Below are 14,755 nucleotides of genomic sequence, written 5' to 3'. Positions count from 1 at the left end.
AGGGGAGAGCAGAGGCGGGAGATTGAAGCAGTACAGCGATGGCGGTGGCGAGGGCGGGGGCAGGGGTGAGGGCAGCGCTGGAGGGGGGTGTGGGGAGCGCGGTGATGGCGGCGGATTTGGCGGTGGCGGCGGGGGCGAGGGCAGCGCTGTTGGCGGTGGCGGCGATCGAAGGTCGGCGAAGGGATCGAGATGACAGCCTCCGGGACTGAAGAGGACTGAGAAGAGGGTGTGCGGGGGAGCCCTGGCCGACGGGCCTGGTGTGCGGCCGGGGCTGCCAGCTTGTAGTGCCTGGCGGCTAACCCTCTGCTGGTCAGGGGGACCTTCGGCTGGCTGGGCGGCTGCAGAGAGGCAAGGGGCGGCAGGGGTTCGCAGGGAGCCACGCCGGGGCGGCGATGCAAAAGGAGAGGCGAGCAAAAGCCTGCAGCTATTCCCAGGCGGTCTCCCATCCAAGTACTAACCAGGCCCCTCCCTGCTTAGCTCCCGAGATCAGACGAGATCTGGCGCGTGCAGGGTGGTGTGGCCTTAGGCGCTGGGACCCGGCTCCCGGCACTCCAAGAGCCTGCTCCCGACCTGCTTCTGAGCGCACGCCATGCTGCTGGGCCGCTCGGGTGGCGAGCACGTCTGCCCGAGCGCCTCCCGCCAGCTCCCCGCCTCCTCCGGACGCCGCTGGTGTGGGCGACGGGCTACTCCTGGCCCGCAGCGAGGCCCCTTCGCGCCCCCCAGTGGCTCTAACGGGCCTCCGTCACTTCCCTGACTGTGACATATGTCTGGGCGCCCTGGCATCCTGGGCCTCCCCAGGCCCCGAAGGGCTTTTACCCCGCCCCCCTACCCCAACCCCTCTCATCTCCCCCCAGCCCCACAACCGCACACCCCCCTTGCTGCTGTGCTGTCCCCACCTCTCAGGGCCACCGAGGGGGTCGCAGGGTCCTCTCAGTCCCCTCCACCCTAGGGACGTGCAACCCAGGCCCTGGCCCTGGCCGGCCCCACCCACTGGCCCAAAGCCAGGGAGAGCCACCCGCCACCAGGGGGCAGCACCTCCAGTCCGCCGCCACCCTTCCTCACACAGCCTTCTTTCTGGGTTCTCGCCCCTCGTCAGCGACCGGCGTCCCGCCCGATCACTGTTCACTTCACTGGCTACACGTCACCTCTCCTGACCCAGGGAGGTGAGAGAGAGGATGAGAGAAGGCCAGAGACAGAGCAAGAGAGAGGCGGAGAGAGACCGACGGGGACTGTGGGGACAGACTCGCAGAGAGCACTTTCCAGGCTCTGGGCCTCGCGTGGAGGGGTGCTGCGTGGGGGCTGCATGGATATCAGCCGTGACCGCTTGGCCATCAGCTGTTGCCAGTTGGCCATTGGCCACCGGCAGAGCTGCGGTGGCCAAGCTAGGAAGCGCGGATTGTGGACTGCAAATTGCAGAGGGGCGCGGACTGCAGTTGGCCGGCTTGGTGGGTCGGTAGGTTGGCGGGTCTGTTGGTTGGCAGAGAATCGGCCGGCAGGCTGGGGATCGGGCGGCTCCGGCTTGCCGAGTCTCCAAGCCAGCCGCCCGTGAGACATGGTGCTATGAGCCCCCTATCCGTGGTCTGTTGGTGTTCCCTCTTGGCCTCGCCAAATCCTGCATTCTTGTGCGGGCAGAGGGGCTAGAGTCCCCGCAGGACAGGGACAGACAGACAGAACGGGAGGAGGAGTAAGAGGGAGCGAGATGGAAATATACACGTATATGTACATGTATGTATCTAGACATACAGAGAGACATGGACAGAGACAGAGAAAGAGGGGGCTGGCACGCGGGGAGAGAGCTCCTGAGCCAGAGCCAGGGCCCAACAGGCACCTCTCAGAGCCTGACAGATATGGGGTGGGGGAGGGTGGGAGGGACGCACAGGCGGGCACACGGAGTGTTACAGACGCACTGAGGCTGTGTTGAAGTGGCGGCTCCTCCACCGGAGTGTGGTCGTGCCCGGGGCTGGGCTCCTCTAAGGAGGCATTGCCCTGGCGTTGGCAGTCACCATTGAAGCCTCCGGGGCGGCCCGCCAGGGTCTCCGGAGGGCCTGTGGTCTCTGAGCCCCGCCCAGGCACCCGCCCGCGGGAGGAGAGTGGCACCCCCAGGCACCCTGGTTGTGAGGGTTGTGTGCCTGCGTGCCTGCTCTGCCCTTGTGGTGGTCTCCCCTGGAGTCGATGTCGCGTGGTGTGTTGGGGTGCTGCTCCCGCCGTCCCCTGGTTTGTCCCGGCTCTTTGTGCCCTGTGTTTCAGGGACACCGTGGCCGGCGGGAAGGGAGGGCTCCTGGCTCTTGTGGGAGACGGGAGGGGCGCGCGGGGGTGTGGGGCGAGGTGCCTGCCAGCGGAGACAGAAGACTCCGGTGGGGCGGGGCGTGTGGGCGTCCCGTTTGCCCGAGGTCACGCCGATCGTGTGTGTCGGGACCCGAGGGCAGGCGCAGGGATGGGCGTGCCCTGGGCTCGGGGAGAGGTGCAAAGCACCGGCACGTCCTGGGATGGAGAGAGCCTGGTGGAGGCCTGCGCCGGCAGGCAGCCCTGGGCTTGGGCGTTGGGGGTTGCGGCGGCGGCAGGGTCGGGGAGCGAGAGGGAGCCCTGCGATGGCGGTGGCGGCGACCGAGAGGCGGCTGACTGCTGCAGGCTGAGGGCCTGCCTTGGCGAAGAGCACTAAGAAGAGGGAGTGGGGGGGAGCCCTGGCCGACAGGCCTGGTGTGCGGCCGGGGATGCGAGCTTGTAGTGCTGGGCGACTGACCCTCCTCTGGCCAGGGGGACCTTCGGCTGCCTGGGCGGCTGCAGAGGGGCAAGGTGCGGCAGGGGTTCGGAGGGAGCCACGCCGGGGCGGCGGCGCAAAAGGAGAGGCGAGCAAAAGCCTGCAGCTATTCCCAGGCGGTCTCCCATCCAAGTACTAACCAGGCCCCGCCCTGCTTAGCTCCCGAGATCAGAGGAGATCGGGCGCGTTCAGGGTGGTATGGCCCTAGACGCTGGGACCCGGCTCCCCGCGCCCCAAGAGCCTGCTCCCGGCCTGCCTCTGACCGCGCGCGCCGTGCTGCTGGGCCGCTAGGGTGGCGAGCACGTCTGCCTGAGCGGCTCCCGCCCGCTCCCCGCCTCCTCCGGACGCCGCTGGTGTGGGCGACGGGCTACTCCTGGCCCGCAGCGAGGCACCTTCGCGCCCCCCAGTGGCTCCACGGGCCTCTGTCACTTCCCTGACTGTGACATATGTCTGGGCGCCCTGGCATCCTGGGCCTCCCCAGGCCCCGAAGGGCTTTTACCCCGTCCCCCTACCCCAACCCCTCAAATCTCCCCCCAGCCACACAACCGCACACCCCCCTTGCTGCTGTGCTGTCCCCACCTCTCAGGGCCACCGAGGGGGTCGCAGGGTCCTCTCAGTCCCCTCCGGCCCTAGGGACGTGCAACCCAGGCCCTGGCCCTGACCGGACCCATCCACAGGCCCAAAGCCAGGGAGAGCCACCCGCGCCACCAGGGTGCAGCATCTCCAGTCTGCAGCCACCCTTCGTCACAAGCCTTCAGTCTGGGCCCTGGAACCCTCGTCAGCGACCGGAGCCCCGCCCGATGTCCGGTCCCTTCACTGGCTACACGTCACCTCTCCTGACCCAGGGAGGTGAGAGAGAGGATGAGAGAAGGCCAGAGACGGAGCAAGAGAGAGGCGGAGAGAGACAGACGGGGACTGTGGGGACAGACTCGCAGAGAGCACTCTCCAGGCTCTGGGCCTCGCGTGGAGGGGTGCTGCTTGGGGGCTGCATGGTCATCAGCTGTGACCGCTTGGCCATCAGCTGTTGCCAATTGGCCACTGGCCACCGGAGGAGCTGCGGTGGCCAAGCTAGGAAGCGCGGATGGTGGACTGCAAATTGCAGAGGGGCGCGGATTGCAGTGGGCCCGCTTGGCGGGTCGACGGGCGGTGTGTCGGTGGGTTGGCAGAGAAGCGGCCGACAGGTTGGGGATCGGGCGGCTCCGGCTTGCCGTGTCTCCGAGCCAGCCGCCCGTGAGACATAGTGCTATGAGCCCCCTATCCGTGGCTCTGTTGGTGTTCCCTCTTGGCCTCGCCATATCCTGCGTTCTTGTGCGGGCAGAGGGACTAGAGTCCCCGCAGGACAGGGACCGACAGAGAGAACGGGAGGAGGAGAAAGAGGGAGCGAGATCGAAATATACACCTATATGTACCTGTATGTACCTAGACATACAGAGAGACATGGACAGAGACAGAGAAAGAGGGGGCTGGCACGCGGGGAGAGAGCTCCTGAGCCAGAGCCAGAGCCCAACAGGCACGTCACAGAGCCAGAGAGACATGGGGTGGGGGAGGGGGGAGGGACGCACAAGCGGGCACACGGACTGGGACAGACGCACTGACGCTGCTTTGAAGTGGCAGCTTCTCAACCGAAGTGTGGTCATGCCCGTGGCTGGGCTCCACTAAGGAGGCAGTGCCCGGGCATTGAAAGTCACCCTTGAAGCCCCCGGGCCGGGCGGGAGGGCCAGTGGGCTCCGAGCCCCGCCCAGGAACCCCCCGCCCCGCGGGAGGAGAGTGGCAGCCCACAGGCACCCTGGTTGAGAGTGTTGTGTGCCTGCGTGCCTGCACTTCCCCTTGTGGTGGTCTCTCCTGGAGTCCGAGGGCGTGCGGTGTGTTGGGGTGCTGCTCCCTCAGTCCCCTGCTTTGTCCCGGCTCTTTGTACCCTGTGTGTTGGGGCCACTGCGGGAAGGGAGGGTTCCTGGCTCTTGTGGGCGATGGGAGGGGGCGCGCGGGGGTGTGGGGAGAGGTGCCTGCCGGCGGAGACACAGGCTCGGCTAACTGCTGCTGGCTGACTGCCTGCCTCGGCGAAGAGGACTAAGAAGAGGGTGTGGGGGTGAGCCCTGGCCGACGGGCCTGGTGTGCGGCCGGGGCTGCCAGCTTGTAGCGCCGGGTGGCTGACCGGCCTCTGGCCAGGGGGACCTTCGGCTGGATGGGCGGCTGCAGAGGGGCAAGGGGCGGCAGGGGTTCGGAGGGAGCCACGCAGGGGCGGCGGCGCAAAAGGAGAGGCGAGCAAAAGCCTACAGGTATTCCCAGGCGGTCTCCCATCCAAGCACTAACCAGGCCCCTCCCTGCTTAGCTCCCGAGATCAGAGGAGATCGGGCGCGTTCAGGGTGGTACGGCCATAGACGATGGGACTCGGCTCCCCGCGCCCCAAGAGCCTGCTCCCGGCCTGCCTCGTGAGCGCGCGCCATGCAGATGCGCGGCTCCGGTGGTGAGCATCGACCTGCTGGCCGGCTCTGCCAGCACCGCGTCCCCCTCCCAGTCCGGCTCCCCGCCTCTTCCGAATGCCCCAGGCGTGGGCGGCGGGCTACTCCTGGCCGGCAGCGAGGCCCCTTCGCGCCACCCGAGGCTCCATGGGACACTGCCACTTCCCTGATGGTGCCAGAATTCGTGGAACTCTGGCATCCTGGGACTCCCCGGACCCAGACCGCCATACACCCCGCCCCCCTACCGCCACCAGGTTTACCAACAACCGCACCCCCAAGGCTGGGGGAGGCCTGCACCAGCAGGCAACCCTGGGCTTGGGAGTTGTGGGAGGACCCCGCGGAGGCGGCTTGGGCGGCTGCGGAGGGGGGGGCGGCGGCGGCGGCGGCGGCGGCGGCGGCGGCGGCGGCGGGGGCGGAGGAGGCCGGGAGAGCAGAGGCGGGAGATTGAGGGAGTATGGCGATGGTGGCGGCGGCGGCGGCGGGGGCTGGGGCGGAGGCGGGGGAGATGGCGGTGCTGGAGGCGGGGAGAGCAGAGGAGGGAGATTGAGGGAGTGCGGCAATGGCGGCGGCGGGGGCGGGGGTGGGGAACAGGGCAGCACTGGCGGCGGGGATGGGGAGCGCGGTGCTGGCGGCCGAGGTGGGGAGAGCAGAGGAGGGAGTTTGAGGGAGTACGGCGATGGCGGCGGCGGGGGCGGGGGAGGGGGCGAGGGCAGCGCTGGCGGAGGGGGTGGGGAGCGCGGTGATCGCGGCGGCGGCGGGAGAAGCGGGGGCTGATCGCGAGCAGCGTTGGCGGCGTCGGCGGCAGCGGCGCGGGAGGGTTGCGAGGTCGGCGATGGAGGCGGCGGCAGCGTTGGGGGCTGTGTCGGCGGGCGCTGGGCGCGGGGAGGGTTGGCGCCGGCGCCGGCGGCGGCGGTAGCGGGGAAGAGGGCGGTGCTGGCGGCGGAGGAGGGGAGAGCAGAGGCGGGAGATTGAAGCAGTACAGCGATGGCGGTGGCGAGGGCGGGGGCAGGGGTGAGGGCAGCGCTGGAGGGGGGTGTGGGGAGCGCGGTGATGGCGGCGGATTTGGCGGTGGCGGCGGGGGCGAGGGCAGCGCTGTTGGCGGTGGCGGCGATCGAAGGTCGGCGAAGGGATCGAGATGACAGCCTCCGGGACTGAAGAGGACTGAGAAGAGGGTGTGCGGGGGAGCCCTGGCCGACGGGCCTGGTGTGCGGCCGGGGCTGCCAGCTTGTAGTGCCTGGCGGCTAACCCTCTGCTGGTCAGGGGGACCTTCGGCTGGCTGGGCGGCTGCAGAGAGGCAAGGGGCGGCAGGGGTTCGCAGGGAGCCACGCCGGGGCGGCGATGCAAAAGGAGAGGCGAGCAAAAGCCTGCAGCTATTCCCAGGCGGTCTCCCATCCAAGTACTAACCAGGCCCCTCCCTGCTTAGCTCCCGAGATCAGACGAGATCTGGCGCGTGCAGGGTGGTGTGGCCTTAGGCGCTGGGACCCGGCTCCCGGCACTCCAAGAGCCTGCTCCCGACCTGCTTCTGAGCGCACGCCATGCTGCTGGGCCGCTCGGGTGGCGAGCACGTCTGCCCGAGCGCCTCCCGCCAGCTCCCCGCCTCCTCCGGACGCCGCTGGTGTGGGCGACGGGCTACTCCTGGCCCGCAGCGAGGCCCCTTCGCGCCCCCCAGTGGCTCTAACGGGCCTCCGTCACTTCCCTGACTGTGACATATGTCTGGGCGCCCTGGCATCCTGGGCCTCCCCAGGCCCCGAAGGGCTTTTACCCCGCCCCCCTACCCCAACCCCTCTCATCTCCCCCCAGCCCCACAACCGCACACCCCCCTTGCTGCTGTGCTGTCCCCACCTCTCAGGGCCACCGAGGGGGTCGCAGGGTCCTCTCAGTCCCCTCCACCCTAGGGACGTGCAACCCAGGCCCTGGCCCTGGCCGGCCCCACCCACTGGCCCAAAGCCAGGGAGAGCCACCCGCCACCAGGGGGCAGCACCTCCAGTCCGCCGCCACCCTTCCTCACACAGCCTTCTTTCTGGGTTCTCGCCCCTCGTCAGCGACCGGCGTCCCGCCCGATCACTGTTCACTTCACTGGCTACACGTCACCTCTCCTGACCCAGGGAGGTGAGAGAGAGGATGAGAGAAGGCCAGAGACAGAGCAAGAGAGAGGCGGAGAGAGACCGACGGGGACTGTGGGGACAGACTCGCAGAGAGCACTTTCCAGGCTCTGGGCCTCGCGTGGAGGGGTGCTGCGTGGGGGCTGCATGGATATCAGCCGTGACCGCTTGGCCATCAGCTGTTGCCAGTTGGCCATTGGCCACCGGCAGAGCTGCGGTGGCCAAGCTAGGAAGCGCGGATTGTGGACTGCAAATTGCAGAGGGGCGCGGACTGCAGTTGGCCGGCTTGGTGGGTCGGTAAGTTGGCGGGTCTGTTGGTTGGCAGAGAATCGGCCGGCAGGCTGGGGATCGGGCGGCTCCGGCTTGCCGAGTCTCCAAGCCAGCCGCCCGTGAGACATGGTGCTATGAGCCCCCTATCCGTGGTCTGTTGGTGTTCCCTCTTGGCCTCGCCAAATCCTGCATTCTTGTGCGGGCAGAGGGGCTAGAGTCCCCGCAGGACAGGGACAGACAGACAGAACGGGAGGAGGAGTAAGAGGGAGCGAGATGGAAATATACACGTATATGTACATGTATGTATCTAGACATACAGAGAGACATGGACAGAGACAGAGAAAGAGGGGGCTGGCACGCGGGGAGAGAGCTCCTGAGCCAGAGCCAGGGCCCAACAGGCACCTCTCAGAGCCTGACAGATATGGGGTGGGGGAGGGTGGGAGGGACGCACAGGCGGGCACACGGAGTGTTACAGACGCACTGAGGCTGTGTTGAAGTGGCGGCTCCTCCACCGGAGTGTGGTCGTGCCCGGGGCTGGGCTCCTCTAAGGAGGCATTGCCCTGGCGTTGGCAGTCACCATTGAAGCCTCCGGGGCGGCCCGCCAGGGTCTCCGGAGGGCCTGTGGTCTCTGAGCCCCGCCCAGGCACCCGCCCGCGGGAGGAGAGTGGCACCCCCAGGCACCCTGGTTGTGAGGGTTGTGTGCCTGCGTGCCTGCTCTGCCCTTGTGGTGGTCTCCCCTGGAGTCGATGTCGCGTGGTGTGTTGGGGTGCTGCTCCCGCCGTCCCCTGGTTTGTCCCGGCTCTTTGTGCCCTGTGTTTCAGGGACACCGTGGCCGGCGGGAAGGGAGGGCTCCTGGCTCTTGTGGGAGACGGGAGGGGCGCGCGGGGGTGTGGGGCGAGGTGCCTGCCAGCGGAGACAGAAGACTCCGGTGGGGCGGGGCGTGTGGGCGTCCCGTTTGCCCGAGGTCACGCCGATCGTGTGTGTCGGGACCCGAGGGCAGGCGCAGGGATGGGCGTGCCCTGGGCTCGGGGAGAGGTGCAAAGCACCGGCACGTCCTGGGATGGAGAGAGCCTGGTGGAGGCCTGCGCCGGCAGGCAGCCCTGGGCTTGGGCGTTGGGGGTTGCGGCGGCGGCAGGGTCGGGGAGCGAGAGGGAGCCCTGCGATGGCGGTGGCGGCGACCGAGAGGCGGCTGACTGCTGCAGGCTGAGGGCCTGCCTTGGCGAAGAGCACTAAGAAGAGGGAGTGGGGGGGAGCCCTGGCCGACAGGCCTGGTGTGCGGCCGGGGATGCGAGCTTGTAGTGCTGGGCGACTGACCCTCCTCTGGCCAGGGGGACCTTCGGCTGCCTGGGCGGCTGCAGAGGGGCAAGGTGCGGCAGGGGTTCGGAGGGAGCCACGCCGGGGCGGCGGCGCAAAAGGAGAGGCGAGCAAAAGCCTGCAGCTATTCCCAGGCGGTCTCCCATCCAAGTACTAACCAGGCCCCGCCCTGCTTAGCTCCCGAGATCAGAGGAGATCGGGCGCGTTCAGGGTGGTATGGCCCTAGACGCTGGGACCCGGCTCCCCGCGCCCCAAGAGCCTGCTCCCGGCCTGCCTCTGACCGCGCGCGCCGTGCTGCTGGGCCGCTAGGGTGGCGAGCACGTCTGCCTGAGCGGCTCCCGCCCGCTCCCCGCCTCCTCCGGACGCCGCTGGTGTGGGCGACGGGCTACTCCTGGCCCGCAGCGAGGCACCTTCGCGCCCCCCAGTGGCTCCACGGGCCTCTGTCACTTCCCTGACTGTGACATATGTCTGGGCGCCCTGGCATCCTGGGCCTCCCCAGGCCCCGAAGGGCTTTTACCCCGTCCCCCTACCCCAACCCCTCAAATCTCCCCCCAGCCACACAACCGCACACCCCCCTTGCTGCTGTGCTGTCCCCACCTCTCAGGGCCACCGAGGGGGTCGCAGGGTCCTCTCAGTCCCCTCCGGCCCTAGGGACGTGCAACCCAGGCCCTGGCCCTGACCGGACCCATCCACAGGCCCAAAGCCAGGGAGAGCCACCCGCGCCACCAGGGTGCAGCATCTCCAGTCTGCAGCCACCCTTCGTCACAAGCCTTCAGTCTGGGCCCTGGAACCCTCGTCAGCGACCGGAGCCCCGCCCGATGTCCGGTCCCTTCACTGGCTACACGTCACCTCTCCTGACCCAGGGAGGTGAGAGAGAGGATGAGAGAAGGCCAGAGACGGAGCAAGAGAGAGGCGGAGAGAGACAGACGGGGACTGTGGGGACAGACTCGCAGAGAGCACTCTCCAGGCTCTGGGCCTCGCGTGGAGGGGTGCTGCTTGGGGGCTGCATGGTCATCAGCTGTGACCGCTTGGCCATCAGCTGTTGCCAATTGGCCACTGGCCACCGGAGGAGCTGCGGTGGCCAAGCTAGGAAGCGCGGATGGTGGACTGCAAATTGCAGAGGGGCGCGGATTGCAGTGGGCCCGCTTGGCGGGTCGACGGGCGGTGTGTCGGTGGGTTGGCAGAGAAGCGGCCGACAGGTTGGGGATCGGGCGGCTCCGGCTTGCCGTGTCTCCGAGCCAGCCGCCCGTGAGACATAGTGCTATGAGCCCCCTATCCGTGGCTCTGTTGGTGTTCCCTCTTGGCCTCGCCATATCCTGCGTTCTTGTGCGGGCAGAGGGACTAGAGTCCCCGCAGGACAGGGACCGACAGAGAGAACGGGAGGAGGAGAAAGAGGGAGCGAGATCGAAATATACACCTATATGTACCTGTATGTACCTAGACATACAGAGAGACATGGACAGAGACAGAGAAAGAGGGGGCTGGCACGCGGGGAGAGAGCTCCTGAGCCAGAGCCAGAGCCCAACAGGCACGTCACAGAGCCAGAGAGACATGGGGTGGGGGAGGGGGGAGGGACGCACAAGCGGGCACACGGACTGGGACAGACGCACTGACGCTGCTTTGAAGTGGCAGCTTCTCAACCGAAGTGTGGTCATGCCCGTGGCTGGGCTCCACTAAGGAGGCAGTGCCCGGGCATTGAAAGTCACCCTTGAAGCCCCCGGGCCGGGCGGGAGGGCCAGTGGGCTCCGAGCCCCGCCCAGGAACCCCCCGCCCCGCGGGAGGAGAGTGGCAGCCCACAGGCACCCTGGTTGAGAGTGTTGTGTGCCTGCGTGCCTGCACTTCCCCTTGTGGTGGTCTCTCCTGGAGTCCGAGGGCGTGCGGTGTGTTGGGGTGCTGCTCCCTCAGTCCCCTGCTTTGTCCCGGCTCTTTGTACCCTGTGTGTTGGGGCCACTGCGGGAAGGGAGGGTTCCTGGCTCTTGTGGGCGATGGGAGGGGGCGCGCGGGGGTGTGGGGAGAGGTGCCTGCCGGCGGAGACACAGGCTCGGCTAACTGCTGCTGGCTGACTGCCTGTCTCGGCGAAGAGGACTAAGAAGAGGGTGTGGGGGTGAGCCCTGGCCGACGGGCCTGGTGTGCGGCCGGGGCTGCCAGCTTGTAGCGCCGGGTGGCTGACCGGCCTCTGGCCAGGGGGACCTTCGGCTGGATGGGCGGCTGCAGAGGGGCAAGGGGCGGCAGGGGTTCGGAGGGAGCCACGCAGGGGCGGCGGCGCAAAAGGAGAGGCGAGCAAAAGCCTACAGGTATTCCCAGGCGGTCTCCCATCCAAGCACTAACCAGGCCCCTCCCTGCTTAGCTCCCGAGATCAGAGGAGATCGGGCGCGTTCAGGGTGGTACGGCCATAGACGATGGGACTCGGCTCCCCGCGCCCCAAGAGCCTGCTCCCGGCCTGCCTCGTGAGCGCGCGCCATGCAGATGCGCGGCTCCGGTGGTGAGCATCGACATGCTGGCCGGCTCTGCCAGCACCGCGTCCCCCTCCCAGTCCGGCTCCCCGCCTCTTCCGAATGCCCCAGGCGTGGGCGGCGGGCTACTCCTGGCCGGCAGCGAGGCCCCTTCGCGCCACCCGAGGCTCCATGGGACACTGCCACTTCCCTGATGGTGCCAGAATTCGTGGAACTCTGGCATCCTGGGACTCCCCGGACCCAGACCGCCATACACCCCGCCCCCCTACCGCCACCAGGTTTACCAACAACCGCACCCCCAAGGCTGGGGGAGGCCTGCACCAGCAGGCAACCCTGGGCTTGGGAGTTGTGGGAGGACCCCGCGGAGGCGGCTTGGGCGGCTGCGGAGGGGGGGGCGGCGGCGGCGGCGGCGGCGGCGGCGGCGGCGGCGGCGGGGGCGGAGGAGGCCGGGAGAGCAGAGGCGGGAGATTGAGGGAGTATGGCGATGGTGGCGGCGGCGGCGGCGGGGGCTGGGGCGGAGGCGGGGGAGATGGCGGTGCTGGAGGCGGGGAGAGCAGAGGAGGGAGATTGAGGGAGTGCGGCAATGGCGGCGGCGGGGGCGGGGGTGGGGAACAGGGCAGCACTGGCGGCGGGGATGGGGAGCGCGGTGCTGGCGGCCGAGGTGGGGAGAGCAGAGGAGGGAGTTTGAGGGAGTACGGCGATGGCGGCGGCGGGGGCGGGGGAGGGGGCGAGGGCAGCGCTGGCGGAGGGGGTGGGGAGCGCGGTGATCGCGGCGGCGGCGGGAGAAGCGGGGGCTGATCGCGAGCAGCGTTGGCGGCGTCGGCGGCAGCGGCGCGGGAGGGTTGCGAGGTCGGCGATGGAGGCGGCGGCAGCGTTGGGGGCTGTGTCGGCGGGCGCTGGGCGCGGGGAGGGTTGGCGCCGGCGCCGGCGGCGGCGGTAGCGGGGAAGAGGGCGGTGCTGGCGGCGGAGGAGGGGAGAGCAGAGGCGGGAGATTGAAGCAGTACAGCGATGGCGGTGGCGAGGGCGGGGGCAGGGGTGAGGGCAGCGCTGGAGGGGGGTGTGGGGAGCGCGGTGATGGCGGCGGATTTGGCGGTGGCGGCGGGGGCGAGGGCAGCGCTGTTGGCGGTGGCGGCGATCGAAGGTCGGCGAAGGGATCGAGATGACAGCCTCCGGGACTGAAGAGGACTGAGAAGAGGGTGTGCGGGGGAGCCCTGGCCGACGGGCCTGGTGTGCGGCCGGGGCTGCCAGCTTGTAGTGCCTGGCGGCTAACCCTCTGCTGGTCAGGGGGACCTTCGGCTGGCTGGGCGGCTGCAGAGAGGCAAGGGGCGGCAGGGGTTCGCAGGGAGCCACGCCGGGGCGGCGATGCAAAAGGAGAGGCGAGCAAAAGCCTGCAGCTATTCCCAGGCGGTCTCCCATCCAAGTACTAACCAGGCCCCTCCCTGCTTAGCTCCCGAGATCAGACGAGATCTGGCGCGTGCAGGGTGGTGTGGCCTTAGGCGCTGGGACCCGGCTCCCGGCACTCCAAGAGCCTGCTCCCGACCTGCTTCTGAGCGCACGCCATGCTGCTGGGCCGCTCGGGTGGCGAGCACGTCTGCCCGAGCGCCTCCCGCCAGCTCCCCGCCTCCTCCGGACGCCGCTGGTGTGGGCGACGGGCTACTCCTGGCCCGCAGCGAGGCCCCTTCGCGCCCCCCAGTGGCTCTAACGGGCCTCCGTCACTTCCCTGACTGTGACATATGTCTGGGCGCCCTGGCATCCTGGGCCTCCCCAGGCCCCGAAGGGCTTTTACCCCGCCCCCCTACCCCAACCCCTCTCATCTCCCCCCAGCCCCACAACCGCACACCCCCCTTGCTGCTGTGCTGTCCCCACCTCTCAGGGCCACCGAGGGGGTCGCAGGGTCCTCTCAGTCCCCTCCACCCTAGGGACGTGCAACCCAGGCCCTGGCCCTGGCCGGCCCCACCCACTGGCCCAAAGCCAGGGAGAGCCACCCGCCACCAGGGGGCAGCACCTCCAGTCCGCCGCCACCCTTCCTCACACAGCCTTCTTTCTGGGTTCTCGCCCCTCGTCAGCGACCGGCGTCCCGCCCGATCACTGTTCACTTCACTGGCTACACGTCACCTCTCCTGACCCAGGGAGGTGAGAGAGAGGATGAGAGAAGGCCAGAGACAGAGCAAGAGAGAGGCGGAGAGAGACCGACGGGGACTGTGGGGACAGACTCGCAGAGAGCACTTTCCAGGCTCTGGGCCTCGCGTGGAGGGGTGCTGCGTGGGGGCTGCATGGATATCAGCCGTGACCGCTTGGCCATCAGCTGTTGCCAGTTGGCCATTGGCCACCGGCAGAGCTGCGGTGGCCAAGCTAGGAAGCGCGGATTGTGGACTGCAAATTGCAGAGGGGCGCGGACTGCAGTTGGCCGGCTTGGTGGGTCGGTAAGTTGGCGGGTCTGTTGGTTGGCAGAGAATCGGCCGGCAGGCTGGGGATCGGGCGGCTCCGGCTTGCCGAGTCTCCAAGCCAGCCGCCCGTGAGACATGGTGCTATGAGCCCCCTATCCGTGGTCTGTTGGTGTTCCCTCTTGGCCTCGCCAAATCCTGCATTCTTGTGCGGGCAGAGGGGCTAGAGTCCCCGCAGGACAGGGACAGACAGACAGAACGGGAGGAGGAGTAAGAGGGAGCGAGATGGAAATATACACGTATATGTACATGTATGTATCTAGACATACAGAGAGACATGGACAGAGACAGAGAAAGAGGGGGCTGGCACGCGGGGAGAGAGCTCCTGAGCCAGAGCCAGGGCCCAACAGGCACCTCTCAGAGCCTGACAGATATGGGGTGGGGGAGGGTGGGAGGGACGCACAGGCGGGCACACGGAGTGTTACAGACGCACTGAGGCTGTGTTGAAGTGGCGGCTCCTCCACCGGAGTGTGGTCGTGCCCGGGGCTGGGCTCCTCTAAGGAGGCATTGCCCTGGCGTTGGCAGTCACCATTGAAGCCTCCGGGGCGGCCCGCCAGGGTCTCCGGAGGGCCTGTGGTCTCTGAGCCCCGCCCAGGCACCCGCCCGCGGGAGGAGAGTGGCACCCCCAGGCACCCTGGTTGTGAGGGTTGTGTGCCTGCGTGCCTGCTCTGCCCTTGTGGTGGTCTCCCCTGGAGTCGATGTCGCGTGGTGTGTTGGGGTGCTGCTCCCGCCGTCCCCTGGTTTGTCCCGGCTCTTTGTGCCCTGTGTTTCAGGGACACCGTGGCCGGCGGGAAGGGAGGGCTCCTGGCTCTTGTGGGAGACGGGAGGGGCGCGCGGGGGTGTGGGGCGAGGTGCCTGCCAGCGGAGACAGAAGACTCCGGTGGGGCGGGGCGTGTGGGCGTCCCGTTTGCCCGAGGTCACGCCGATCGTGTGTGTCGGGACCCGAGGGCAGGCG

The 14,755-nt window shown here is 68.6% G+C and overlaps 7 pseudogenes; all 7 read right to left on the bottom strand.

The window, feature by feature from the left end:
• Positions 1–408: 408 nt before the first annotated feature.
• On the bottom strand, positions 409–528 carry LOC148756971 (5S ribosomal RNA; annotated as a pseudogene).
• Positions 529–2,848: 2,320 nt separating this feature from the next.
• On the bottom strand, positions 2,849–2,968 carry LOC148756970 (5S ribosomal RNA; annotated as a pseudogene).
• A 2,050-nt stretch (positions 2,969–5,018) lies between these two features.
• Positions 5,019–5,138, bottom strand: LOC148756969 (5S ribosomal RNA; annotated as a pseudogene).
• Positions 5,139–6,571: 1,433 nt separating this feature from the next.
• Positions 6,572–6,691, bottom strand: LOC148756968 (5S ribosomal RNA; annotated as a pseudogene).
• A 2,320-nt stretch (positions 6,692–9,011) lies between these two features.
• On the bottom strand, positions 9,012–9,131 carry LOC148756967 (5S ribosomal RNA; annotated as a pseudogene).
• Positions 9,132–11,181: 2,050 nt separating this feature from the next.
• LOC148756966 (5S ribosomal RNA) lies at positions 11,182–11,301 on the bottom strand (annotated as a pseudogene).
• Positions 11,302–12,734: 1,433 nt separating this feature from the next.
• On the bottom strand, positions 12,735–12,854 carry LOC148756965 (5S ribosomal RNA; annotated as a pseudogene).
• Positions 12,855–14,755: the final 1,901 nt, after the last annotated feature.

The sequence above is a fragment of the Rhinolophus sinicus genome, chromosome 10 (genome assembly GCF_057876585.1).
Source record: "Rhinolophus sinicus isolate RSI-liver-muscle chromosome 10, RSI-T2T, whole genome shotgun sequence".
Lineage (NCBI taxonomy): Eukaryota > Metazoa > Chordata > Mammalia > Chiroptera > Rhinolophidae > Rhinolophus > Rhinolophus sinicus.
Note: the sequence above shows the minus strand (reverse complement) of the source record. Positions and strands in the feature narration are given on the sequence as shown.